Below are 27,652 nucleotides of genomic sequence, written 5' to 3'. Positions count from 1 at the left end.
CACACATAGTTTTATAATTGAAATAATTACAGTTACATGTTTTAAATTATATAATTATAATATTTTTTCTATATCCATCTTATGTATACACACACCTCATTTTTCCTTATTGAGTCATTTGGGGTTTTTTGTTTTTTGTTTTTGAGTCATCTGTTAATGGACATGTGGATTCTTTCCATACATTGGCTATTATGTGTAATGCTGCTGTGAACATTTGAGTACAGCTGCCTTGTCAAGATAATTTTATTTCCTTTGGATATATACTTAGAAGTGGGATTGCTGGTTGATCTGGTATTTCCATTTTAGTCTCTTGAGAAACCTACACACTGTTTTCCGTAGTGGGTATATGAATTTACATTTCTATTAATAGTGTACAAGGGTTCCCCTTTCTCTACATTGTCAACAGCATTTATCTCCTGTCTTGTTTATAATAGACACCCTAACAATTGTGAGGTAATATCACACTGTGGTTTTGATTTGCATTTCCCTCATGATTTGTGATGTTAAACACTTTCTTATGTACCTGTTAGACATTTGTATGTGTTTGGAATACAGGTCCTTGCCCATTTTTAAATTGGGTTATGTTTTTTGTTTGTTTTGTTATTTAGTTACAGGAGTTCCTTGTATATTTTGGCTATTAACCCCTTATCAGATACGTGGTTTTCAAATATTTTTCTCCCATTATATAGGTTGTCTTTTCATTTTTCTGATGGCTTCCTTTGCTCAGCAGAAGCTATTTAGTGTGATGTATCCTCACTTATTTATTTTTGCTTTTGGTGTCTCATCCAAAAAGTTATTGCCACGATCAGTGTCAAAGAGTTTATTCCTATGGAGTTTTATGATTTCAGGTCTTACATTCAAGTCTTTAGTACATTTTGAATTGCTTTCTTGTGTATGGTGTAAGATAGGGATCTAATTTTATTTCATTTTATTATTTTTTACATGTGGCTGTCCATGGTTTCCAACACCATTTGTTGAATAGACTATCTTTTCCCTGTTGTGTATTCTTGGCTTCTTTGTTGAAAATTAATTGACCAAAGATGCATGGTTTTGTGTCTGGTCTCTGTATATTGTTCTATTTTTTTATGTTTGTTTATTATGTGAGAGAGCACAAGTGAGATGGGGCAGAGAGATAAGAAAGAGAGAATCCCAAGAAGGCTCCATTCTGTCAGCACAGGGACTGATGTGGAGCTGAAACTCACAAACTGTGAGATCATGACCTGAACCAAAACCAAGAGTTGGATGCTTTACTGACTGAACTACCCAGGCACCCCTGTATATTGTTCTCTTGATCTGTCTGTCTGTTTGTGTCAATACTGTCCTGTTTTGATTATTATAGCTTTGTAATATAGTTTAAAATTAGGAAGTGTGATACCTCTGGCTTTGTTGTTTATCAAGATGTCTTTGGCTATCCAGAGTCTTTTCTGGTTTCATAAAAATTTCATAATTTCCCTACTTTTGTGAAACATTCAATTGGTGTTATAGAGATTGCATTTAATCCGTGGATTGATTTGGGTGTATGGACATTTTAACTATTCTTCCAATCCATGAAAACAGAGTATCTTCTCATTTATTTGTTTCATTTTCATTTTCTTTCATTAATGTCGTGCAGTTTTGAGTAAGCAGATTTTCACCTCGTTTCAATTTATTTCTAAGTATTTTATTATTTTTAATGTTATTGTAAATCAGATGATTAATTTCTCCTTTTTAACTTTTTTAAAGTTTATTTATTTATTTTGAGAGAGAGAGTGTGAGCAGGGGAGAGGCAGAGAGAGAGAGAGAGAGAGAGAGGGAGAGCGAGGATCCCAAGCGGGCTCTGCACTGCCAGCACAGAGCCTGATGTGGGGATTGAACTCAAACCACAAGATCACAACCTGAGCAGAAACCAAGAGTTGGACACTTCCCTGTCTGAACCTCCCAGGTATCTAATTTCTCCTTTTGATAGTTTATTGTCAGTATATAGAAACAGGACTGATTCCTGTATATTGATTTTTGTATCCTGCAATTTTACTGAAATTGTTTACTAGTTTTAAAGGTTTTTTGTTGGATTCTTTGCAATTTTTTATATATAATATCAGGTCATCTGCAAATAGTGACAGTTTTCCTTTTTCTTTCTGATCTGTATTCCTTTTATTTATTTTTCTTACCTAATTGCATTGTCTGGGACTTCTAGTACTGTGCTGAATAAAAGTGGCAAGAGTGGCAGTTTTGTCTTGTTTCTTAGAGGAAAAGCTTTCTGCTTTTTACTATTGAGTATGATGTTAGCTGTGGGTGTGCCATACATGGCTTTTTTTAAATATTGCAATATATTTCCTGTAAACCCACTTTTATGAGAGTTTTTATCATGAAGAGATGATGATTTTTTTTCAAATGCTTTTCTGCAACTGAGCTGATTCTATGACTTCTTTCTTTCATTTTGTTTTTATGGTATATTTATTTATTTGCAGATGCTGAACCATACTTGCATCCCTGGAATAAATCTCATTTGATCATGGTCTTTGATCTTTGTAATGTTTTGTTGAATTTGGTTTGCTGATACTTTGTTGAAAAGTTTTACATCTGTATTCATCAGGGATATCAGCCTGTAATTTTCTTGCGTGTCCTTGTCTAGTTTTGGTATCAGGGTAATGCTGGCCTCATAAAATGAGTTTGGGAGTGTTCCCTTCTCTAGGTTTTGGAAGATTTTAAGAAGGATTGGTATTAGTTCTTACTCAAATGCTTGGTAGAATTTACTAGTGAAGCCATCTGGTCCTGGACTTTTCTTTGTTGGGATGTTTTTGACTACTGATTGAGACTCCTTAAGAGTAATTAATCTGTTCAGATGTTTTCTTTTTCCATGATTCAGTCTTGAAGTTTTATGTATTTTAGAACTTTGTCTATTTCTTCTAGATTATCCAGTTTGTTGGCATACATTGTTTATAATACTCTTATGATTCTTTGTATTTCTGTGTCTCAGCCATTATGTCTCTTCTTTTATAATTTTATTTATTTGAGTCTTCCTTTTTCTTGGTAAGTCTAGTGGAAGTTTTTTTCTGTTTTGGTTATCTTTTACAAAAACTTGCTCTTAGTTTCACTGGTATTTTCTATTGTCTTTAGTCTCTATGAATTTCTGCTCTGATCTTTGTTATTTCTTTCCTTTTATTAACTTTTGGCCTAGTTTGTTCTTTTCCTTGTTCCTTGAAGTGTAAAGTTTGTTTATTTGAAATCATTTTTTTTCTGATTGTAGGTGTTTACCACAATAAATTACCCTCTTAACACTGCTTTTGCTGCATACTTAAGTTTTTTTATGTTGTATTTCCATTTTAGTTTGTCTCAGGATACTTCTTTATTTCTCTTTTGATTTTTTAAATTTTTTTTGGAATATTTGTAAATTTTACAGTTTGCTTGTAATTGATTTCTAGTTTAATACCATTGTGCTAAGGAAAGCTGTTTAATAGGAGTTCAATCTTCTTAATTATTAAGACTTGTTTTGCGGTCTAGTATCTGTCTCATAGAACAGCAGTTTGTATTCTGCTGTTTTTGAATAGAATGTTCTGTGTATATCTGTTAAGTATATCTTGTCTAATACATAGTTGAAGTTCAGTGTTTCCTTATTGATTTTCCATCTGAATGATCTAATCATTGTTGAAAGTGTGTTATTGAAGTTCCCTGCTATTTATTGTATTGTGTATTTTTCCTTTGGATCTGTCAATATTTATATATTTAGGTGTTAATGTTGGGTGTATAAGTATTGACAATTGTCATATCCTCTTAATGAGTTGATCCCTTTATCCTTATATAATGACTTTCTATGTCTCTTCTTACAAACTTTGGCTTGAAATATATTTTTTTCTGATATAAGTATAGCTACCCCTTCATTATTTTGGTGTTTATTTGCAGGGAATATCTCTTTCCATTCATTCATTTTCGTTCTGTGTATGTCTTTAAAGCTTACTTGAATCTCTTCTAGGCAGTATATAGTTGGGTCTCGTTTGTTTATTTAATTTTATTTTTAATTAAAAAATCAGTTAAGCCACTTTGTCTTTTGATTGGAGATATTAATCCATTTGCATTTAATGTACTTATTGAGGGGTGAGTGTGAGCATCGCACTGGGCTCTGTGCTGACAGCTCAGGGCCTAGAGACTGCTTCATATTTTGTGTGTCACTCTCTTTCTGTCCCTCCCCAACTCGTGCTCTGTCTCTCTCTCTCAAAAATAAATTAAAATTATAAAAAAAAACACAAAAGGCTAATGTACTTATTGATAGGTTTGGACTTAATGGTGCTATTTTAATTGTTTTCTAAATTGTTGTTTTGTAATGCCTTTGTTTCATTTCTCCTCTCTTAATCTATTATTTTGTAATGTGATAATTTTTTATAGCAGCATGCTTTGACACCTTTCTTTTCATCTTATGTGTATCTAGTATAGACTTGTCCTTTGTGGTTACCATGAGGATTACATAAAATGTCTTTTATGTACAGCAGTCTATTTTAAGCTAATAACTTTAAATGTATACCAATGTGCCCCTAACACAACATATTACGTTTTTGATGTCACAGCTGGCATCTTTTTTACATTGTCTATCCATCAACAAATTATTGTTATTATAGTTGTTTAATTGTTTCTTTTAATCTTTATTGTAGTTATAAGTGATTTACTCATTACTATTACAACCTTAGACTATTCTCAATTTATATTTTTACGTTTACTAGTAATTTTTATACTTTAATATGGTTTCTTATGATTAATTAATATCCTTTTTGTTTCAGCCTGAAGAACACCCTTGAACTTTTATTATAGGGCTGTTCTGGTGGTGATAAACTCTTTGATCTTTTGTTTGCCTGGAAAGTTCTTAATCTCTTTTAATTCTGAGGTCTGAGGAACTACTTTGCTGGGCAGAGTATTCTTGCTTTGTTTTTTTTTTTTTTTTGTTTGTTTTGTTTTGTTTTTTGTTTTTTTTTAAGCAGTTTGAATATATCCTTATTCTCTCTCTTGTCAGTAAGGTTTCTGTTGAAAGATTTATTGATAGTCTTATGGAGGTTGCCTTGTATGTAACAAGTTCCTTTCGTAACAAGTTCCTTTCTCTTGCTGCTTTTAAGATTTTATTCCTAGTCTTTGAAAATGTAATTAGAATGTGTTTTTTTTATGAATCTTTTTGGGTTTCTTTTATGTAGTATTTTCTGGGATTTGTGGATCTGGATATCTGTTTCTTTCCCCATTTTAGGGAAGTTTTCAAGCATTATTTCTTTGAAAAAGCCTTCTGATCCTTGTTTCTATCTCTTCTTTTTCTGAGACATCTATAATGTGTATTATTGGTCACATTGCTGGTGTTTCCTAAGTCCCTTAAGCTATCTTCACTTTTTCAATAATTTTGTACTCTGACCGGATAACTTACCGTTTCCTCAATTTTGCTAATTTTTCTTTCACTTGTTTTAGTCTACTTTTAGACCCTTCTATATGTAGTTTTTTAGTTTAGTTATTGTATTCTTTAGCTTTGTGAATTTAGTTTGCTACTTTTTTTGTTTACAGTTTTTGAGGTATACCTACATACAATGTTACATTAGTTTTAGATGTACAACAGAGTGATTTGACAATGCTGTACATTATGTAGTGCTCACTACAGGAAGTGTAGTTAACCATCTGTCACCATACAAAATTATTGCAAGATTATTGACTATATATTTCCTATGCTGTACTTTTACTAGTGACTTATTTTATAACTGAAGATTTGTACCTCTTAATCTCTTTAACCTGTTTAGCTCATCCCCCCCAACCCTCTCCTCTGGCAATCATCAGTTCTCTGTATTTATGAGACTATTTTTGTCTATGTGTGTGGGGTGTGTGTATATCTGTGTTCATTTCTTTTGCTTTTTGGATCACACATATAAGTGAAATCATATGGTATTTTTCTTCCTTTGATTTATTTCACTTATCATAATAACCTCTAGGTACATCTATGTTGTTGTGAATGGCTAGATTTCATTCTTTTTTACAACTGAGTAACATTCTATTGTATATGCATGCCACATCATCGTTATCCATTAATCTGCTTGATACATTAAAGAAAAAAAAATTAGGGGCCTCTGGCTGGCTCAGTCAGTAGAGAGTGAGACTACCGATCTCAGGTTGTAGGTGCAAACCACACATTGGGTGTAGAGATTACTTAAGAATAAAATCTTGTAAAAATTTTTACTATCTCTGTTGAAATTTTCACTTTGTTTATGCATTGCTCTCCTGACCTTGCCAAATATGTCTGTGATCATTATTTTGAACTCTCTTATCAGATAAATAACTTACCTTTTAATTAGATTTGTTAACATTAATTAGATTTATTAGAATAGTCTCTTCTAGATGAACCTCATTGATCAATTCAGCCTAAGTTCCTAGTTATCTTTCAAAGCTTTGTGATGTCCAAGCCTTCTTTGTGGCTCTCATTAGTTGTGGATGTAGCAAGACTCATTAGTGTCCGTACCAAAGGGGAGGATCACAATCAGCACCTAATTACAGGCTGATTAGAACCTTGCATCTTAGGCAGCAGGTGGGAAACTATATAATTAAACTCCTTCCAGAGGTTAACCTGTGATATGGGCTTTTTTGTCTGTTCCGTTGGATGTGGGCCTGGATATATAGCCATTGGAGTGTGCTCCTAAACCATTAAAAACTACTTTGCTAAAGTCCTGTGGAACTTGTGAATGCAAGCCCTCTTGGCTGTTAGAGCCAGGTGATCTTGCAGCCTGTCCCTCAGGTGACTGCTACAAAAACTGGGGCACCAGATATCTGTAGAAAGTTCTTCCAGGGATATAATGGTAATTTGGTTTTATTATTGGAGTGGGATAAAGGGAGAAGGTGTGAGACATGTCCACCCACTTCCTTGTCCTCTGTGAAAGATTTCAGCCAGATCCTAGATATTTGCCAGATTAGAAGCCTGGCCCTCAGGCAGCAACTTTTATAGTATTCAGATAAACCTCTTATGGGAAAGCTAGGGAAATGGGCAATTTTATTTTCTCCTTATGAACTGATCTCTGATGGGATAGCCTCTTAGAAATTGCTTATTTGTTTGCTACAGGCCTGTGGGACTTGTGAATGGAAGCCCTTTTAGCTATGGAGTCAGACTGACCCTTCCTCAGTTCACAGCTATGAAAGCTCACTAGACTAGTGAGAGGAGGCAGTGGTGTCTACTTCCCAGTCTGTGGGAAAGATGATGGCCAACCCCTAGAGCATACTAAATTAGATGACTGGCCTTTAGGCGGCAGCTTTCAAATAATGCGGGGAAGTCTTTTTTCAGAGAAAGACTGTGAGATGGGCAATATTGCCTGTTCTCTCCTGGGCTGATTCCTGGATTGATAGCCCTGATGAATGCTTGCATGCCTGGTAAGAATTACTTCTTTGTTTGCTATACTCTTGTCAGGTTTTTGGATGCAAGCTTCCTTGGCTTTTAGAGCTAGGGGTTTTGTAAACCCAACCCTCTCTCTGGTGGGAGTCTTAAAAGTTGGGGTGCTAGATACAAGGTTCAAGCCCTTTGCTATTCAGGAAGAAGCTAGAAGTTGGGGGTTGCTTAATGATTGATTGTGTAGTGTTATCCTTGGGGTTTGTTTATGGTGACAGTGTGTCTCCGCCTGTACTACCTGTTTCCGTGTGGCGATTTTCTCATTTGTCCAATGTGTAGGAGTAGCTAGCTAGTTTCTAGATCTCTTTCAGAGGAAATTGCCCAATATATAGCTATACATTCAGTCTGTCCGAGAAAGGAGATAAGCTCAGGAGTCTCCCGAGTCACAATCTTGAGTGGTCCTCAATAGTTTGAATTGTGGTTCTCAGTCAACATTTTTGCCTTTGCTCTAACATTTTTTTCCAAATTCAAAGTATTTTCTTCAATAGTATTTTTAATAACGCAAGTTTATTTGACCTTGGTAAAATGCCTTACTTTAATGACAGTGTAAAAATATTTACTTCTGCCAGATCTTTTCCTCAGGTGTGAAATCATTATTCAGGAGTTGTATTTTAGTTCTTTGTGGACTTAGTCTTTCATATAAGGATTGCTTAACTTTAAAACAGAACTAAATTAAGAACATATAATTGTGGAATATCAGAGAAAATGTCATTAGCTACACAAATACATATGTCCTTCACTGTTTTTTTTTCTTTAAAGATATTTTAGTTTATTGATTTCCAATTTTTATTATGGTTATTTAAACATATTCTCTATTAGTTGAATGATTTTTGAGACTTGGTTTTTGGCCTAATATGTGGTTGATCTTGGTAAATATACCATAGAAAATTTGAACAAAAGTACAGTTGTTCTAAAATCCTTGGCTATAGTGTTTTATAAATGTCCATTAGGAGAGGGTTGGTGGTGTTCACATCTTCCATGACTGATATTTTATCTTGTACTATAAATTAATGAAAGAGTTGAAGTTAAATTCATCAGTTATGATTGTGAATTTGTGTTCTACTTCATTTCTTTTGGTTTCATTTCACATAATTTGAAACTTTTATTAGTCACAAACATTCATGATTATTAATGTATTCCTTATAATTTGACCCTCTTATATTATAAAATGTCTCTATCTCTGGTAACATAGTCTTGAAATTTATCTGAAATCAATACAGCCACTCTAGCCTTCTTATGCTTCCTGTTTGTATGGAAATCTTATCTTTTTTTTTTTTTAGCCTGTATGTTTATATGTAAAGTTTTGTCATTTTAGATGGCATATAGTTGGTATATGTTTTAAGTTTTAGAAGTTGGATTAGTTATTAAATTTACATTTAATTTTTGAAACAATAGATTAATGTCTACCATTTTTATCATTTATTTTTAAGTCTGAACTCTCCTGCATTGTCTCTCTCCTGTTTGTTTTTGTTGTTGTTGTTGTTCTGTTTCCTCTTTCCTGCGTTCTTTGGTTGTTTGAATTTCTTTTTCAGAATTCCATCTTCTTTTACCTTTTTAACTCTACCTCTTTATATATTTTAGGGGGTATTCTAATGATTAAGATATAGATATTTAATTGTTTGCAATATTTTGAGACTAAATCTTATATCACTTTACAAAACACAAGAATCTTGCAACCATATATGTCAATTTTCCTAGTCTCTGACCCTTTTTATGCCAGTTGTCAGATATCACATGTGCCATTAATCCTACAGCCAATGATAAAATTGTTCCAAGTAGGTATGTTTTTGAAAACATCATTTTCAAACAAAATTCAAAACATTTTCAAAACAAAAATTCTATTTATTTATTAACCAGTTCCAGTGGTCTTCTATCCTGAAGATCCATGTTGCCTGCTGTTATTATTATCTGCCTTCCCAATGAATTTTCTTTAGCACTAGCACTACTGGTGATAATTTTTCTGTTTTCTTCCATCTCATAGGTTTCTTCTATCTGAGAATGTCTTTATTTAGCATTAAAAATTTTTTTTAAGTTTGTTTAGTTTTGAGAGAGAGACAGTGAGCCAGGGAGGGGCAGAGAGAGGGGGAAACACAGAATCTGAAGCAGGCTCCAGGCTCTGCGCTCTCAGCACAGAGCCCAATGCAGGGCTTGAACTCAAGAACTGGAAGATCATAACCTGAACCGAAGTCGGATGCTCAATTGACTGAACCACCCAGGTGCCCCTTTATTTAGCATTTTTAAAGCATTCTTTAGTGAGGTATATTGTTACTGAATATATAATTATCGTTTGACTTTTTTATCCCTAGAATTTTAAAGATAATATTAAAGATAATACTGCATATTTTTTTAATTTTTTATTTATTTGTTTTTTAACATTCACTTTTGAGAGAGAGAGACAGAGCATGTGTGGGGGAGGGGCAGAGAGAGAGTCCAGTTGCAGAATTGAAAGCAGGCTCCAGGCTCTGAGCTGTCAGCACAGAGCCCAACATGGGGCTCAAACCCATGAACTGTGAGGTCATGACCTGATCCAAAGTCAGACCCTTAACCAACTGAGCCACGCAGGCACCCCTGTTTTTTTTAATGTTTGTGTATTTTTGAGAGAGAGAAAGAGAGTGAGCATAGGTGGGGGAGGGGCAGACAGAGGAAGACACAGAATATGAAGCGGGGTCCAGGCTCTGAGCTTTCAGTGTGGAGCCGGCCGATGGGCTCAAACTCACAAACTGTGAGATCATGACCTGAGCTGAAGTGAGATGCTTAACCAATGAGCCACCTAGGTGCCCGTTGCATATTTTTTTCATTGAATATAACCACTTTCTTTGGATTGCAGAAACAAAACTTTGGCTAACAAAGCAGGATTTGATACTTTAACAAAGGGTATTTCTGAAGAGCTCTTAACAGTTTTATTTGTCTTCCTCTCTGTTTCTCTTTCACAGTTTTGATAAAATGAGCTCCTTTGGCAGGGAATACACAACGTTTTATATAATATAATCATACCATGTTTTTAAATGACTGGTTTAGCTTTCATATTTCCAGCGAAAAAGTAAGAGAGTGTGTGGATAATTATGTTAAGGAGAAAAGCCAAGAGAAAATGATTAGGGTGAATTGATGACAGAAATATCATTTCATTTAACTAATTGGTAACCCTACCATTATGGTCAAAGAATAGAAATATGGAATATTTTGTGTAGTATACACTGTTATTAACATTTTATGTGACTTCTCTTACTGTAGAATTAATCTTGAAATACCATCTTTTTATTGAAGATAAGTGGGACATAGGCATGTTACAACGTGAATTTGGGAAATATAAAATTTGATTTGAATGGCATTTTTTGTCACTTTGGCATGACTCCCACATGTCAACCCCATGACAATCATTCAAGAAAGTAAAGCTGTTGCAGTTTTTGCCATGCATACCATCAAAACATATGATTGTTCTATGATGTTATGAGAAATTTAGAAATAAAATTCCAGTGGACATGTAAGATAAATATTCCATGTTTTTGTGGAAACAAATGCTCAGTCTTGAGAAACACTATGATGTTGTTATGTCTTATGTTAATGATTCTTAAATTCTGCCCAATTCTACTTTTATCTCTCATCCATCTACCTATCGATTTATTTTCCATAATCTGTCTGTAGTATATCTCTTCCTATCAATAATCTATCATCCATCTTACTCCATCTTACTTGTTTACCTATCATCTATCTATGTATCTGCCTGTCTATATAATCTTTTTTTTAATGTTTATTTATTTTGAGAGAGGGACAGAGAGATAGTGTGAGTGGTGGAGGGGCAGAGAGAGAGGGAGACACAGAATCCAGGCTCTAAGTGGTCAGCACAGAGCCTGATCCAGGGATCTAACTCATGAACTGTGAGATGCTAACCTGAGCTGAAGTCAGACACTCAACCCACTGAGCCACCTGGGCATCACTGCCTGTCTATGTATCTAATGGCAGGATGGATATATAGTTATAAGAGACAGAAGAACATAGAAATGGAGGACCAAGGGAGTTACTTTGCATGTGTGTGGACAGTGGTAACAGTGGTCTCTTTGGTGATGATGTATAGAAAGAGAAAGCAAAAAGAGAGCATGACTACTGAGGGCCATTAAGTCAGAGACCTACCCAGAAAGAATTCTGGCCTTATTACCATACTTGATTTCAGAAAACCAGAACAAAGCTTCCTCATCCTATAAGCTGGAAATGGGAAAATATAAACTAAATATAATGACTCTGCTTTTCCAGCCTTCCTATACTTCCATATTTTAATAATCAAGTTTTAATTACTTGGAATTATTGCCTCAGTCTGTATTATACTAGACCATGAATTGGCAAATCTTTTCTGTAAAGGAGCAAATGACAGTTTTACTTTTTCAGGCTGTATAATCTCTGTTGCAATTAATCCATCCTGCTGTTGTAGTATGAAAGCAGACAAACACAGTGTGTAATTGAATAAGTGTTGCTGTATTCCAGTAAAACTTTACAACAGCAGCCTATAGGCTTGAATTACCAATTCCTGAACTATAGCATTGGTTAAACAAGAACCTGAACAATGATCAGATTAACTCAGACACATAGTAAAAATATCTAAGAATTACTTCTCCATTTTATTTTCATTAAAATTATTTTCCCTCCTTTGCCGTATTTTCTTCACAAGAGAGTCCTATGAGTGCTACATTCCACCATAATCTAAACAATGTAAAACCAGCACTGTATAAAGAATTAGAGTGACATGAACTCCTTTCCTGTTATAACCAATAAATTATATTTCAAAATTGAATGTATTTCTCTCATATTCCATCTGTAAGGTTGCCAAGGAATTTGTGACCAAAATCTTGCCTGATTTCTTTTCTCCTTCAGCATAGTTTGAATCAAAATGGTATCTCTGAGCTTCCTTCATTGTATCCAGGCTCCTTATACAATGACTTTAGTCTGTTCTGATTTCATCTGAGCAGTTGTAATTGTTTCAGCATCCCAGAACAGGATTCATATATTCTAAATCTATTATTTAACCTAGTTTATAAAAACTTGAAATAGTCAACAGTACACGTCTTCCAAGTTTACTCTTGTTTTCTCATGTTAATTGCATGGAGGGTTTAGACGAGAAAAAGTCTCTAAAATCTGGTAACTTAAAATTACACTTGGGCTATTTCTGTTTTTGAAGTCAAATAAAACATATATTTACTTAAAATTTATATGACCAATTTTGTGTTAATATTCTATGAAAGCCTCACTCAGATAAGCATCCCAGTACATAATTGGGATATAGATAGGAATAATTCAGAAAAGAAAAGCATTGTGAATGGCCAGGAGCATATAATATGCTCAACCATACCAATCTTTATAATATATATGAAATAATTATAAATTATTATAAATATATAATAAAATTAAATGTATTTTTGCACATACACACACACCCATAATGCAATAAGTCAACAATTGTCTTTTTTCACCTATCAGATTAAAAGGTATATTTGTTAACCAACCATGGAAAATTTGGCAGTCCTGGTGTTTTATAATCTTTCCAGAAGACAGTGGAAAATAGATGGAAATTAGCACATTTTGACTTACAATTTTATTTTTAAAAATTTACCTAAGTGTTCAAAGATGTATGTAAACTCAAGGATAATCATTACAGCCTTAGTTGTACTTGTAAAATTGTTAGTAACCTGTTTATCTAAAGTCATGATTTTAAGTAAATTAATGTTGATACATTTATCCAACTTGTTTATATTCTATTCTATCTGGTAATGTATGTTTAAATTAATTGGTTTGAAAACCCAGGCTTTATATACCCATTATTGAGTACCAAGTATGTTTGAGGCAATAACATTGTATTTCATTCTTGTAAAATGATATACAAATGTGATTGTGCAGATATGGTCAATAAACCAATTTTATAGGAAGAATATTTTAAAATGTTGATAATGAGTTCTGGTCATTATTTTGCTATTTCATTTTTGTGTTTGTGTGTGTGCGTGTGTGTGATTTCAAATACACGTATTTCAATTACAAATAGCATTTATTGAGTTCTTAGTGTAGGTACCAAATGACAAGATAAATGCTTTCATGAACTATCTCAATTAATTCTAATAGTAATTGTACAGATATTTATTACTTTTTAAAAAATAAAATAGAAACAGTCTGTGCTAGAAACTGAGTCTGATTGTGTAAATAGGTTGTGTTTGATTATGTGATTCATACTATTACTTTCAACTTAAAAAAAAAAACCCACAACCCTATGGTATAACAGCCATTGGAAGATAATTAAAAGTGCTTGTATTTTGCCTAACCCATTGAGTAAAACAATGTTTTGGGGAAGAATGCATATTTCTGAGGTTATATTCATTCTCCCTGTGTTTTTAAGGTCAGAGCCATAAGAATTTTCCAGTGCAATTCCTCATGCTAAAAAGTATAAGTATTGAGATATTGTAAGAATAGGAGAAAATTATGCCAAGATACTGGTTTGTGGAAAATTCCATGGTGTAAAGCTACAGACAATGATCTCTGGAAATATGGGGAGGCAGTGCTTAGGAGGTGGGATACTGTCTTCCTCAGCAGAAACCACTTCATAGATAGAGCTCTGGGATCCCATGGGAGCACAGTTCAAAGTACAAACCAATGGCCAACAGGAGGAGTGTCACTAAATGGAAGAAACCACCTTTGGAAGAGATATAATGATAGGCAATATCCAAACATAAATACTGCAGATAGTAGGGGGAAAGCCAGTGAGGATCTCAGAGTGAAGACACAATCCCCAACTGATAGAAACTTAAATGTTATAATCTCATATTGGAATATTTTGTGTGTGTAATTTATGACCATATAGTCTGGATTCTAAACTATCTCCTTTGACTATATGTTTCATAATCAGTTCACTTTCCCCCAGTTATCTCCATTCATTCGAACCCTTTTCTGAAGCGCACACTTTGTGTTTTGCAAGTATAATTATCAACTCATAGCTAATAGGTAAAATGTTGGCCAAAATAATAAAGAGAATTGTGACAAATTCTGCCTGACTATGCCACAACAGTGGCTAGATTATGTTTAGAAAAATTGGTTTATAGTTTCTAACTTTGCCTTTTTATCTTCTGGTATTTTGAGGGGGAAATGGACTATTTAAGATACTCCCAGTTGGGGCTCTGGAACATCGTGGAAACCGAAGGAGGAGTAGAAGTACAGAAGGAGAAAGCTTTCATAGATGGGTAAGGCTGCCTCTGTTGAAGAGGACTGCTGGACACAGCAGTGAGCCATCTCTGGTTTTGACTGATAAAATTCAGAGATGTGTGAACATGTAAAATCTCTTTAAGAATGAAAAGAACTGGTTAATAATAATGATGTTTATAACATTAATCTGTGAATGAACGAGTGAATGAATGGATAAGTAGTGTAGAAACTGAAGTCCCATTAGACATAAAGTTGTAATAAATGTGGTAGAAGTGATATAAAATATTTGGGAATGATCATAATAATTGTTTCAACCAGGAAACATCAAAGGATGCTAAAATTTCTTGGAGAAAGTTTGAGGAGAAACAAGATACTTTTATAGATTGTTATTATCTCCTCCATGATATACTTATTATTTACAAAGAGAAGATAACTTTGTGGTGGAGAACCTGGTAGACACTACCTGAATTAAGTAAGAGATAAAAGATAATACCATCAGTGATGGAATCATCTGGCATCACTATAGGAAGCACCTAGAAGAACGTAGCCTTATTTCTGTAGTATCTCAGACAAAAGTGAATAAATGTGAATCAACTCTGGAGAACATATTAGATTCAGCTGGCATGACATTATACAAAACAAAAAACCCCTCCACAAAAACACTGGGATTTAGTCTTTAAACATAATATCTAGATTAAGTTAGACTAAATAGATATGAAAACTGAATACAATATTGATTCAGGATTTCTATAAAAGACATTAAAGGGAAACTGGAAAAATTCTAAAAAAGTTCATAAATAGATTATAGTATTATATAAGGCAGATATTAATTACCAACTTTGATAACAATACTGTAGCTATGTAGTAGAAAATCCTTGTTTTGAAAAAATTAAAATGATTTAGGGGATAAAAGCGAATCATAGCTTGCAATGTATTTGGTTCAAATGCAGGTGCATACAGGTATTACTTAGCACAGTTCAGCCATGTTGATCAGGTATCAGATACCCATTCCTTTTTTATGGATGAGCAATATCCCATTGTATGGATATATCAGATTTTGCTTATCTATTTATCATTTAGTGGATATTTGCATTTCCCCTTTTTGTTTATTATGAACAACTTTGCTATGAACATTTGTATAGAGGCTTTTGTATATACGTATTTTTTTAAATTATTTTTTAGGGGTGAGAATATGGTAAATCTATGTTACTATTTTGAGGAACTGCCTGACCAGGACTTTTAATATCATATTTGTTGCATCTGTGCACAGTTAATATTCTGTTGAATATTGGTGGAAATTCTTATTGTAGACATAATTAATTAAATTGAATAAGTGTGATATACACAGTTGAAGTCTATTTCCTCACACTTTGTTGATTCAATGGGTGTATATGTTTTTCATCGTTGCACATTTTTGCTTTTGTATTCTCAGGTTTAAATGTTATGGAATCAATGTAGGTTTGAATAAAAAGCATTTCCTTGCCTTATAACATTAAGATATAGAACAGGTATCTAGAAAAAAATGAATTAAATAATACTCAAGGATAGTAGGGATTGTTCAGAGGAGTAGTATTTTGCCACAGAAATTATACTGGTTTTCTTCATAATATTCATGTAGAACTGCAATGAAAAACTTCCTCTTGTGGGCTTCATCGTTGATGTGGTGCATCAACCAAGTGGTTCAGTATGTTTTAGGGTTATTTTATGTTACATTATGTATGTTTTTTAGTGTGATTTCATGAATGACTTCAGGGTCTATCCTTTCTCACAAGCATCAAGTGAAAAGTGTCCTTTTGAATGATAATGCTTGGATTTTACATTCATACATTGTGAAAAATGTGAAGAAAATGAAAAACAAAGTCACTGTTGGTGAAGGGTACACTGTTTCTTTTCTAAACAAACGAGGGTGGTCTTCTACTTACTATTTTAGAGCTAGCCTGCAATTTTGATGAGTTTGAATTATACCACTCTTGTATGTATTAAACATTTAATCTATGATTATCTTGTTCGTTGGTTAAATGGTGTTCCTGTGCATATGTGCCTGCTAATAAATATACAGGTTTAATACACAGGAGTGTGCAGTGGGTATTATGAACACTAGTCCCAGTGTTCTTTCCCAGACTGTTTTCAAGTTTATATTTGTACTTGTTATGTAATTTATTTTTATTTTACCTACATTAAATTTCATTTTTTGTCATGTGCAGTTATATGGGTTGTGACAAATTAATAGTATATAAAACACCATAATTTTGATATGGAGGGGTTCCATTGCCCCTAAAATCCTCTTTGTCTACACTCTGTAGTCAACCCTCATTTGACTCCATAATCTCTTACAACACTGTTTTTATAGTTTTGCCTTTAACAAAATGTCACTCAAGTAGAATCAAACAGGGACACCTCGGTGGCCTAGTTGGTTAAGCATCTGACTTCAGTTCAGATCATGATCTTGGGATCTGTGAGTTCAAGCCCTGCATCAGGCTCTGTGCTAACAGCTCAGAGCCTGGAGCCTGCTTCGGATTCTGTGTATCCCTCTCTGACCCTCCCCTGCTCTTGCCTCTGTCTATGTCTTTCCCTCAAAAGTAAATAAACATTAAAAAAATGTTTTTAAGTAAATGGAATGAAATGTTGTATAGCCTCTGAAGTCCAGCTCCTGTTCCTAACACTTCGAGTTCCCCAGTTCACTTGAATTTATCCTTCAAAGACCTCTGCTAGCCTATCCATGAATTCCCAGGATTGCATTCTCTGTTAAATAAGGATCAGCCATGCTTATTCCATATTAGTCCTCTTATGTCTTGCCTTTATGATGTTCTTTTCCATTTGTTTTTTATAATTTCCATTATCTTATGAAATTTTCCATCTGTTATTTTTATTCTTACCATTGTTTCATCAGTTTTTGTGTTGTTTGTAATAGATTTTCAAAGTTCTTATCTATTACTTCCCAAATATAAGGCTCACAACACCCTTGTCATGTGCTCTTCATTTTACCCACCAAAGAGCATTTTCATCAAGTCTTTATTTGGTAGAATATAATTTTAGAATTTCTCAAAGAGAAAATTGCTGTGGCACTAATTTCCATAGTAGAGAGGATTGTTGACTATTTACAGAGTGAATAATTCAAAGAGGAAATAAGTGAAGAAATGAGATGGCAAAGATGGCAAAGGACCAAGCAGCTGTGATTTATGTGGCAAGTGTTAGAAGTGTGGGGATGCATTATGGTGATCACTACAGAATCGATGAATTTCATGTATTTTATGATCTTATTTATATTATTTGTGGTGTTTTGCTGCAGGTCAAAGACTGGAACAACTTACCATACTTCAGGGAAAAGAGATGAACAGCTGTTCTGATGCTTTTGAAATCACACAGGATTTGTGGCCAGTGATGTCAGAAATTCGGGATTCTAGGCTCATTATTTCAGAGGCCCAAGGTAGAATATTTTTATAATAGGCTTCTCACCCACAAGTGCCTAGTTTCTTAAATATTCATTATTATTAATTTCCCTCATTAAGCAAAAAAAATCTCTTTGAAGTAACCTGAATAATCTCAGGGAATCATTGATATATATGCAAATTATCTTGTAGAGATAATTAAATGTGCCAAAATATTTATTTATCTTTTTATTATTGGAAAATCAAGAGTATTTTCCAAATGTTTCTACTCATATTCTACTATAATCACACCTTTTTTGCTACCACATTTGTAAATACTTCCCCATTACTCCTTGAAATTTCAGTTGACAATTTTTTTTTATTTTCCCAATAGATTTTATGTAATTTTATTAGAAAAGTCATATGCTTTTTTTGCCCTGTGTACATTAGAGTTCAATTATTTAGATACTAAATAAACTATCCATTACACATTTACTTTATAATTCAGTAGATAAGACTGAAGAAAATAAGCCTGGCTATGGAAATGCTTATTTGTTTGGGAGGATGTTTGTCTGGATCAATGATGAGCACAATTGTCTGAGGATGCTGAGGGACTCATTCCAGATGTCAATCTGAGGTCCAGATGAGTGGCCCTCTAATAGGACAAATAAGACTCTCAGAGCCTGGCTGTATTTGATGATCCTAAGTGACAACACAATACCACTGTGAGCATGCCTTTTATTTCTTTTGGTGCAGGGCATTAGCCTTCTATCTCATGAAGCAGTATGAAACTTTAGATATACTGTATGACCCAAAACTTGCTTCATTTTGTTCACTTTGAATGGAGAGTTGTACGTAGGTATTAGTATATAGGAAATATGTTCTTAAGTAATAAATGAGGAAACAAAAGAAAGGTTGAATTAAGAGGTCAAGCAACTGTGACGAGTACTGAAAGTTTCACTAGTGTTGGCTGAAAGAAGGGAACACTGCATACCTATATTAAATATTGACAATGGAATCAATTTTAGTGTTTGTTATTTTTCACTGTAGAAATTTTTCAGAGACTGTGTCTTTGCTTTTCTTTCTGTCATGTTTTTCTGAGTTAGACGGGGTGGAATGAAGTCCTCCACTTCTAAGAAGAGCAGTGAGTAACTATACCAGCTTTCTTTAAATTCATATGTCATGTGATCTGTGCCATACCCTAAGGTCTCTGTGTTCATCTTTTCAATGACTTTCTGGAGAATATTTTCATTATGTGTCCTTTTATTTGGTATCCACCCTCATTTCCAAATTGTAAATTTTACTTTATCAGAGTTTTGTGTGGATTAACAAAATGAAGAACTTTGGAAAATTGTTTAGTTGTTTTGTTTTGTATTGCAGTGAAATACGAATTAAGGTATGCTTGGAAGTTCCCTTAAAAATTACGATGGTTTTGTAATGTTGATCCCATGATTAAGATTATCATAGTCAGATCATTTTGGTCAGATTTATAAGATCATTATGGATCATTATTGCTACTTTTTTCATCATTGAGATTTTACATTAATTAGATATTTTTGATGTGGACAATTATATGCTGGATTTTATGAGCTCTTTCTAAGGCCTTCATTTAATTGATAAATACCCAAACACAATAAAGTTTTTCTAAAACACAAAACAGTTCAATTTTCCATATAATATTTGTCTCATAAAAGATATTAGGTTGAATTAATCAGGTGGATAGATAATGAAATTTCATATATTAAATTATTAATCATTATTTTCTGTTAAATTTGAAACATCCGTCAATAAGGGAAATAGTCTGTATCTTCCTTGGCATGATTACATAGAAGGTTTTATGTTACCTTGAGGTTGGTGTTCATACTTTGGGAATAGGTAAATGGTTTTTTTCTTGATAAAGTTCTTGTCATACATTGTTTCAATGAGAAATTGTTTTTGTGTTCTCTTTATGCTTATATATGTGTTTATGTATGTATGTATTTTAATGTGTGTATTTATTTCTCCAGAATCTAGCAAGACAATTCAAATGAACTCAATGAATAAAATAACCATGAACACTAATAATTGTAACATCAGAAAATAAAAAAGCCCTACCAGATACTGAAATGGACTCTAAAACTTCCATTATTAAAAAAAAAATTGAGAAAAAATTGAGAATGAATGTAAATGAAAGGAATACTAGCACATAATTTGGTCTAATAAATATGATCCTACAAATACCCACTTTTATATTTTACTATCTGTATATTTATATAATACTTACATTAATGTATGTTTGCAGTGCATATCTGCTATCTCAAAGTACCGAAGTATATCAACATATAATATTTATGCTGTTAAGGGTAGGTATTAAAAGTGTACTACCCAATGTGTTTTTTTCTAAGTACTTTCTTCCAAGACTGGGAACAAGACAACAATGTCCTCTCCCATCGCTTCTATTTATATTGTTCTGTACAGTAATGACCATGCAACAGGGCAAGAAATGTAAATAAAGGCATAAAGATCACAAAGTAAGAAACAAAGATTTCTTTGCAGACAACTCAATTACTTATGTTAGAAAATCCCAAAGAGCCTACAATAACACTCCCAGAACTGAAAACTTAGTTTAGCAAGTTTGCAAGATACAAGGCCAATATACAAAAGTCAATTATATTACTATATAATAGCAACAAACAATTGAACTTTGAGATAAATCCCATTTATAATAGCACAAAAAATGAGGGACTTCTGTAATGCAATAAAATATGTACAGTATCTTTGCAAAACACTGATCAAGTTATCAAAGAAGACCTAAATAAAAGTAGAGATATATTCTGTTTATGGGTCAGAAGTTTCAAAATAGTGGAACTGTCAGTTACCCCAATTTCATTTGTAGATTCAGTATAATCCAAATAAAAAATATTGCAATTTCTTTGTAGATATCAACAAGGTCATTCTAAAATTAATGTCAAAGGTAAAACAACTATAATAGCAAAAGATATTCTGAAAAACTTATAAAGTCAGAGACTTTACACTATGTTATTTTAAGGCTTACTATAAAACTATAGTAAAAATTAACACATAGGGCAAAGAAGATAATATCTGTTAAAGATAGTCATGGAGAAAGATACCTGGGTGGTTTCTGGAATGCTGGTAGTGTTTGTTTCTGGATATGTTTATTGATTACCTGCTGTTTTTGGAAGATGCAAATTTATTGATTTCTATAATTTAATGCATGCACTTTGCTGTATCTATATTATACTTCAATTGAAAGTTTGAAATATCAAATAAAACTAGTCTAAATATTGGTTAATACACTTCTAGGAATATTGTCCTATAGACTGATGATTGATTTTTTTAGGGTGTGTCAAGAGTCTCTCTTTGGGGCACCTGGCTGGCTCGGTCACTAGAGTTTACTACTCTTGATTTTTGGGGTTGTGAGTTCAAGCCCCACATTGGGCATAGAGCTAACTTTTAAAAAAAGAGTGTTATCTCTTTAACACAGGCATTTCAGCAAATAATATCAGGTAGTATTTTTTATTCACATTTTTTATATAATTGAGTATTTTTTCATGTGTTTATTTACATATCCATTTTTCTCTTATGATAATGTGCTTAGGTATTCAGAAGTCTTAATATTGAAGGTATTTTATTCTTGTTACTTTTGACATCAAAATCTTTTTAAGTTATTATAAATTCTGTTTTTTTTTTATTTTAGTGTATATTTCTTTGAATTTTAACATGTGTGGATTTTTGTATTGATGACCAAAATCAGTATACAGAACTGTTGTGTATTTTGTCCTTTAACTCCCCAAATTTCCTTAACCCTTTACAGTTATATCCTACTCCTGGTATACACTAATTAATTTTCTCTATTCCTATGGTTTTGTCTTTTGGGAATGTTAGATAAATGAAATCATACCTAATGTAACTTTTAGGATATTTCACTAAGCATCATTCCCCTGAGATACATTGAAGCTATAGTTTGAATCAATAGTCTCTTTTTTATTGTAGAACAATATTCCATTCTGTGGATGTACACCATTTATTTATCCATTCATCCATTGAATGGCATTCGTGTTGTTTCCAGTTTGGGTCTATTATGAGTAAAACTGCTATGAAAATTCATCTATAGGTTTCTCTGCAAACCTAAGTTGTTTTCAATAGCAGGGATCAGCAAACTTTTTCTTGAAGTGTCAGATAATACACTGTCTAGATTTCAGGTCCATACAGTCCCTGTCGCAGAGTACACATCTCAGTTACTGCAGCTTAAATTAATGAGTGTGGCTGTGTTCCCATGAAACTTTACTTACAAAAGTGGCAGTTGGCCACTGGGACATATTTTGCCAACACTTGCTATACAGTAAATATTCATTATTGAGTTTTGCTATATTGTGTGGTGAGTATGTTTAATTTAATAGAAACTGCCTAAATATTTTCCTAAGTTTTGGGATCATTTTATATTCCTGACAGAAATGCATAGGACATCCTGTTGCTCTGCATCTTTATGAGCACTTGGTACAGTCAATATGTTTTACTTTAGCCATTTAAAAATTTTTTGATATTTACTTATTTTTGAAAGAGAGACAGAGTGCAAGTGAGGGGAGGGGCAGAGGGAGAGGGAGAGACAGAATCTGAAGCAGGATGTGCTGATGGCTCAGAGCCTGATGTGGGGCCCAAACCCATGAACTGTGAGATCATGACCTGAGTGGAAGTCAGATGCTTACCTGACTGAACCACCCAGGCACCCCTTACTTTAGCCATTTTAAAATGTGTGTGCATAATCTAACCAGAAAATTAACAAGAAACCAGTGACTTTGAATGACACACTGGACAAGATGTACTTAACAGATACAAGAAAATGCAAGAAAAGCATTTGACAACATACAGCATCCATTCTTGATAATCACCCTCAACAAAGTAGGGATAGAGGGAAGGTACCTCAACATCATAAAGGCCATATATGAGAGACCCACAGCTAATATCATCCTCGGGAAAAAATAAGAGCTTTTCCCCTGCAGTCAACTTATCCTAAGAAACAGATTCTTACACATTCTTTTCCAGTGCACATGGAACATTCTCCACAATAGATCACACACTGGGTCACAAATCAGCCCTCAACCAGTACAAAGAGATCAAGATCATTCTGTGCATATTTTTAGACCACAACACTATGAAACTGGAAGTCAGCCACAAGAAAAAAAATTGGAAAGACCACAAATACATGGAGGCTAGGGGCTAAAATGGCTCAGTCATTTAAGTGCCTGACTCTTGATTTTGGCTCCAGTCATGAACTAGTGATTTTTGGGACCAAGCCCTATGTTGGGCTCTGTGCCGACAGTGTGGAGACTGCTTGGGATTGTCTGTCTCTTCCCTATGCAACCCCCCCACCTCTCAAAATAAATAAATAAATAACATAAAAAATAGCATCCTACTAAAGAATGAATGGGTCAATCAGGAAATTAAAGAAGCAATTAAAAAAAGTACATGGAAGCAAATAAAAATGAAAACATGGCTGTCCAGAATCTTTGGAATGCAGCAAAGGCAGTCCTAAAAGGAAAGTATATTGCAATACAGGCCTACCTCAAGAAGGAAGAAAAGTATCAAATACACAATCTAACTTTATACCTAAAAGATCTAGAAAGGAACAGCAAATAAAGCTTAAAGGCAGCCAAAGAAGTGAAATAATAAAGATTAGAGCAGAAATAAAAGATACAGAAACAAACAAACAAAAAACAGTAGAACAGATCAATGAAACTAAAAGCTGGTTCTATGAAGAATTAATAAAATTGATAAACCCCTTGCCAGAATTTTCAAAAAGGAAAGAGAAAGGACCCGAATACATAAAATCACAAATGAAAGGGGAGATATTATAACAAATACCACAGAAATACAAATGATCATAAGGGAATATTATTAAAAATTATATAAAATAAACTTTGGAAGGGCAATTTGGAAGAAATGGGAAAATTTCTAGAAAAATACAAACTACCAAAATTTAAACAGGAGAAATAGAAAATTGTAACAGACCCATAAACAGCAAATAAATTGAATCAGTAATCAAAAATCCCCCAATAGGGGCCTTTGGGTGGCTCAGTTGGTTGAGTATCGACTTCGGCTCAAGTCATGATCTCAGAGTTTGTGAGTTTGAGCCCCACATCAGGCTTGCTGCTGTCAGTGCAGAGCCTGCTTCAGATCTTCTGTCTCCCTCTCTCTCGGCCCCTACCCTGTTTATATTCTTCTCTCTCAAAAATAAAATGTTAAAAAAAATCTCCTCATAAACAAAAGGCCAGGGCCCAATGAATTCCCAAGGCAGTTTTACCAGACATTTAAAGAAGGTGTAATACCTGGGACAAAACATAAGAGACTCTGAAATATGGAGAACAAACTGAGGGTCATTGGAGGGGTTGTGGGAGGGGGGATAGACTAAATGGGTAAGGGGCATTAAGGAATCTACTCCTTAAATCATTGTTGCACTATATGCTAATTAACTTGGATGTAAATTTAAAAAAATAAATTAAAAAATAATGAATAGGTAATACCTTTCTTCTCATATTGTTCCAAAAAATATAAATGGAAGAAAAACATCCAAAAGTCTTCTATGAAGTTAGCATTACCTTGATCCCAAAACCAAAGACCCCACTAAAAAGGAGAATTACAGGCCAATATCCCTGATGAAAATGGATGCAAAAATTCTCAACAAGATACTAGAAAATCAAATACAACAGTACATTAGAGGAATTATTCACCACAGTGGGGTTTATTCCTGGGCTTTCAGGGCTGGTTCAATATTCACAAATCAATCAGTGTAATACACCACATTGATAAAATAATGGATAAGAACCCTATGGTCAGGAAAAAGGCAGGAATGTCCAGTCTCACCAGTACTATTTAACATAGTCCTGGAAGTCTTAGCCTCAGTACCCAAACAAAAAGAAATAAAAGAGATGCACATTGGCAAGGAGGAAGTCAAACTTTCGCTATTTGCAGATGATGTGATGCTCCATGTAGAAAACCCAAAAGGCTCCACCAAAAAAATTGATAGAACTAACACTTGAATTCAGCAAAGTCACAGGATATAGAATCAACATACAGAAATATGTTGAATTTTAGGGGCGCCTGGGTGGCTCAGTCGGTTAAGTGGCTGACTTCGGCTCAGGTCATGATCTTGTGGTCCGTGAGTTCGAGCCCCGCATTGGGCTCTGTGCTGATAGCTCAGAGCCTGGAACCTGCTTCTGTTTCTGTGTCTCCCTCTCTCTCTGCCCCTTCCCCATTCACGCTCTGTCTCTCTCTGCCTTTCAAAAATGAATAAGTGTTAAAGAAAAAAAAAGAAATATGTTGAATTTTATACACAAATAATGAAGCAGCAGAAAAAGAAAAGAATCAATCCCAGTTACAATGACATCAAAACCCATAAGATACCTAAGAATAAACCTAACCAAAGAGGTAGAAGATCTGTACTTTGTATTTTTTTAATTAATTAATTAATTAATTAATAGTGAGAGAAAGGAAGAGGCAGAGAGCGGGGATTGGTGTGGGAAAGAATCCCAAGCAGACTCCACACTATCAGTGCAGAGTCTGATGTAGGGCCTGAACTCACGAACTGAGATTATGACCAGAGCCAAAGTCAAGAGTGGGATGCTCTACTGACTGAGCTACCCACACTCTCTGAAGATCAAGAAATGGAAACATTCTGTGTTCATGGGTTGGAAGAACAATCATTTTTAAAATATCTATACTACCAAAAGCAATCTACACGTTTAATGCAATCCCTATTAAAATACCACCAACATTTTTTCACAGATCTAGAACAGATAATCCTAAAATTTGTATGGAATCACAAACACACACACACACACACACACACACACACACACACACATACACACACAGCACAAATATCCCAAGCAATCCTGAAAAGGTAAAGAAAAGCTGGAGGCATCATGATTCCGGACTTCAAGCTATATTACAAAGCTGTAGTCATCAAGACAGTATGGTACTAGCACAAAAATAGACACATATACATCAATGGAACAGAATAGAAAACCCAGAAATGGACCCACAGCTATATTTTCAAGTAACCTTCGACAAAGCAGGAAAGAATATCCAATGGGAAAAAAGACAGTCTCTTCAAATGGTTTTGGGAAAACTGGACAGCAACAAGCAGAAGAATGAAACTGGACTGTTTTCTTATACCATACACAAAAATAAATTCGAGATGGGTGAAAGCTAAATGTGAGACCATAAAGCATGAAAATCAAGAGGAGAACATAGACACCAACGTCTTTGACCTCAGACATAGCAACTTCTTCCTAGACACATCACTAGATGCAATGGAGACAAAAGCAAAAATAAACTGTTGGGACTTCATCAAGATTAAAAGCTTCTACACAGTGAAGGAAAAAAATCAACAAAAATAAAAGGCAGCCTACAGAATGGGACAGGACATTTGTAAATGACCTATCTGATAAAGGCTAGTATGCAAAATCTATAATGTGCTTATCAAACTCAGAACCTAAAAAACAAATAATCCAGTTAAGAAATGGACAGAAGACATGAATAGACATTTTTCCAAAGAAGACATCCAGATGACTAACAGACAAATGAAAAGATGCTCATCAGGGAAATACAAATCAAAACCATAATGCAATACCACCTCACACATGTCAGAACGGCCACAATTAACCACACAAGAAACCACAGATGTTGGTGAGGATGAGGAGAAAGGGGAACCCTATTGCACTGTTGGTGGGAATGCAAACTGGTGCAGCCACTTTCAAACAGGGAGGTTCCTCAAAAAAAATAGAACCACCCTACAACATAGCAATTGCATTACTATTTACCCAAAGTATACAAAAGTACAGATTTAAAAGTGTACATACACTCTGATGTTTATAGCAGCATTTTCAACAATAGTCAAACTATGGTAAGAGCCCAAAGATGAATGAGTGTGTGTGTGTGTGTGTGTGTGTGTGTGTGTGTGTAAAATGGAATATTACTCTGCCATCAAAAAGAAAGAAATCTTGCCATTTGCAAAAATGTGGATGGAACTAGTATATTATGCAAGTGAAATAAGTCAGAGAAAGGTATCACAGGATTTCACTTGTGATATTTAAGAAACAAAGCAGATAAACATTTGGGAGGTGAGGTGAAGAAAAAAGAGAGGGGTAAAGAAACTGCAAGAGACTCTTAGAGAGCAAACTGAGTGTTAATGGAGAGAAGTTGAGGAGGATGGGCCAGATGGGTGATGGGTATTAAGGAGGGCACTTATTATGCTGTTGTATGTAAGTGAGGAATTACTGAAATCTACTCCTGAAACCAGTACTTCAGTGCATGTTAACTAGAATTTAGATAATAATTTGAGAATAAAATAAAAATTAAAACTGTGTGCACCATTCTAATGAATAATGATATTGAACATTCATTTTGTGCTTCTCACCCATGTATCTTCTTTAAGTTTCAGTTTATATTTTTGCTCTTTTTCTAACAGGATTGTTATTTTCTTATGCTGAGATTAGAGAGTTTGCCATATACCATGAAAGTCTTTTGTGTTAGATACGTGATTTCTAAGTATTTTTTCATAGTCTGTGGCTTATTGTTTTCATCCTCTAACAGTGTATTTCTCACAGGAAAGTTTATATTTTTGGTTGCATGTTTAATAGCTAACTCCAGGTCATAAGGATTTTCTCTTAGGATATCTCCTATAGTTTAGTGTTTCATAAAGATGTATAATTTAGACCTATATTCATTTTGAGTTGATTTTTCA

General features: G+C 34.0%; 1 long non-coding RNA gene and 1 other non-coding gene across 2 annotated transcripts; both read left to right on the top strand.

Annotated features, from left to right (window-relative positions):
• LOC125910211 (uncharacterized) lies at nucleotides 1-26,870 on the top strand. The gene is made up of 2 exons (XR_007453894.1): nucleotides 1-14,577; nucleotides 17,829-26,870. It is a non-coding gene; the product is annotated as an uncharacterized LOC125910211 (long non-coding RNA).
• Nucleotides 18,482-18,548, top strand: LOC125910643 (small nucleolar RNA SNORD109A). The gene has a single exon (XR_007454136.1). It is a non-coding gene; the product is annotated as a small nucleolar RNA SNORD109A (small nucleolar RNA).
• Nucleotides 26,871-27,652: the final 782 nt, after the last annotated feature.

The sequence above is a fragment of the Panthera uncia genome (assembly GCF_023721935.1).
Source record: "Panthera uncia isolate 11264 chromosome B3 unlocalized genomic scaffold, Puncia_PCG_1.0 HiC_scaffold_1, whole genome shotgun sequence".
NCBI classification, from domain to species: Eukaryota; Metazoa; Chordata; class Mammalia; order Carnivora; family Felidae; genus Panthera; species Panthera uncia.
Note: the sequence above shows the minus strand (reverse complement) of the source record. Positions and strands in the feature narration are given on the sequence as shown.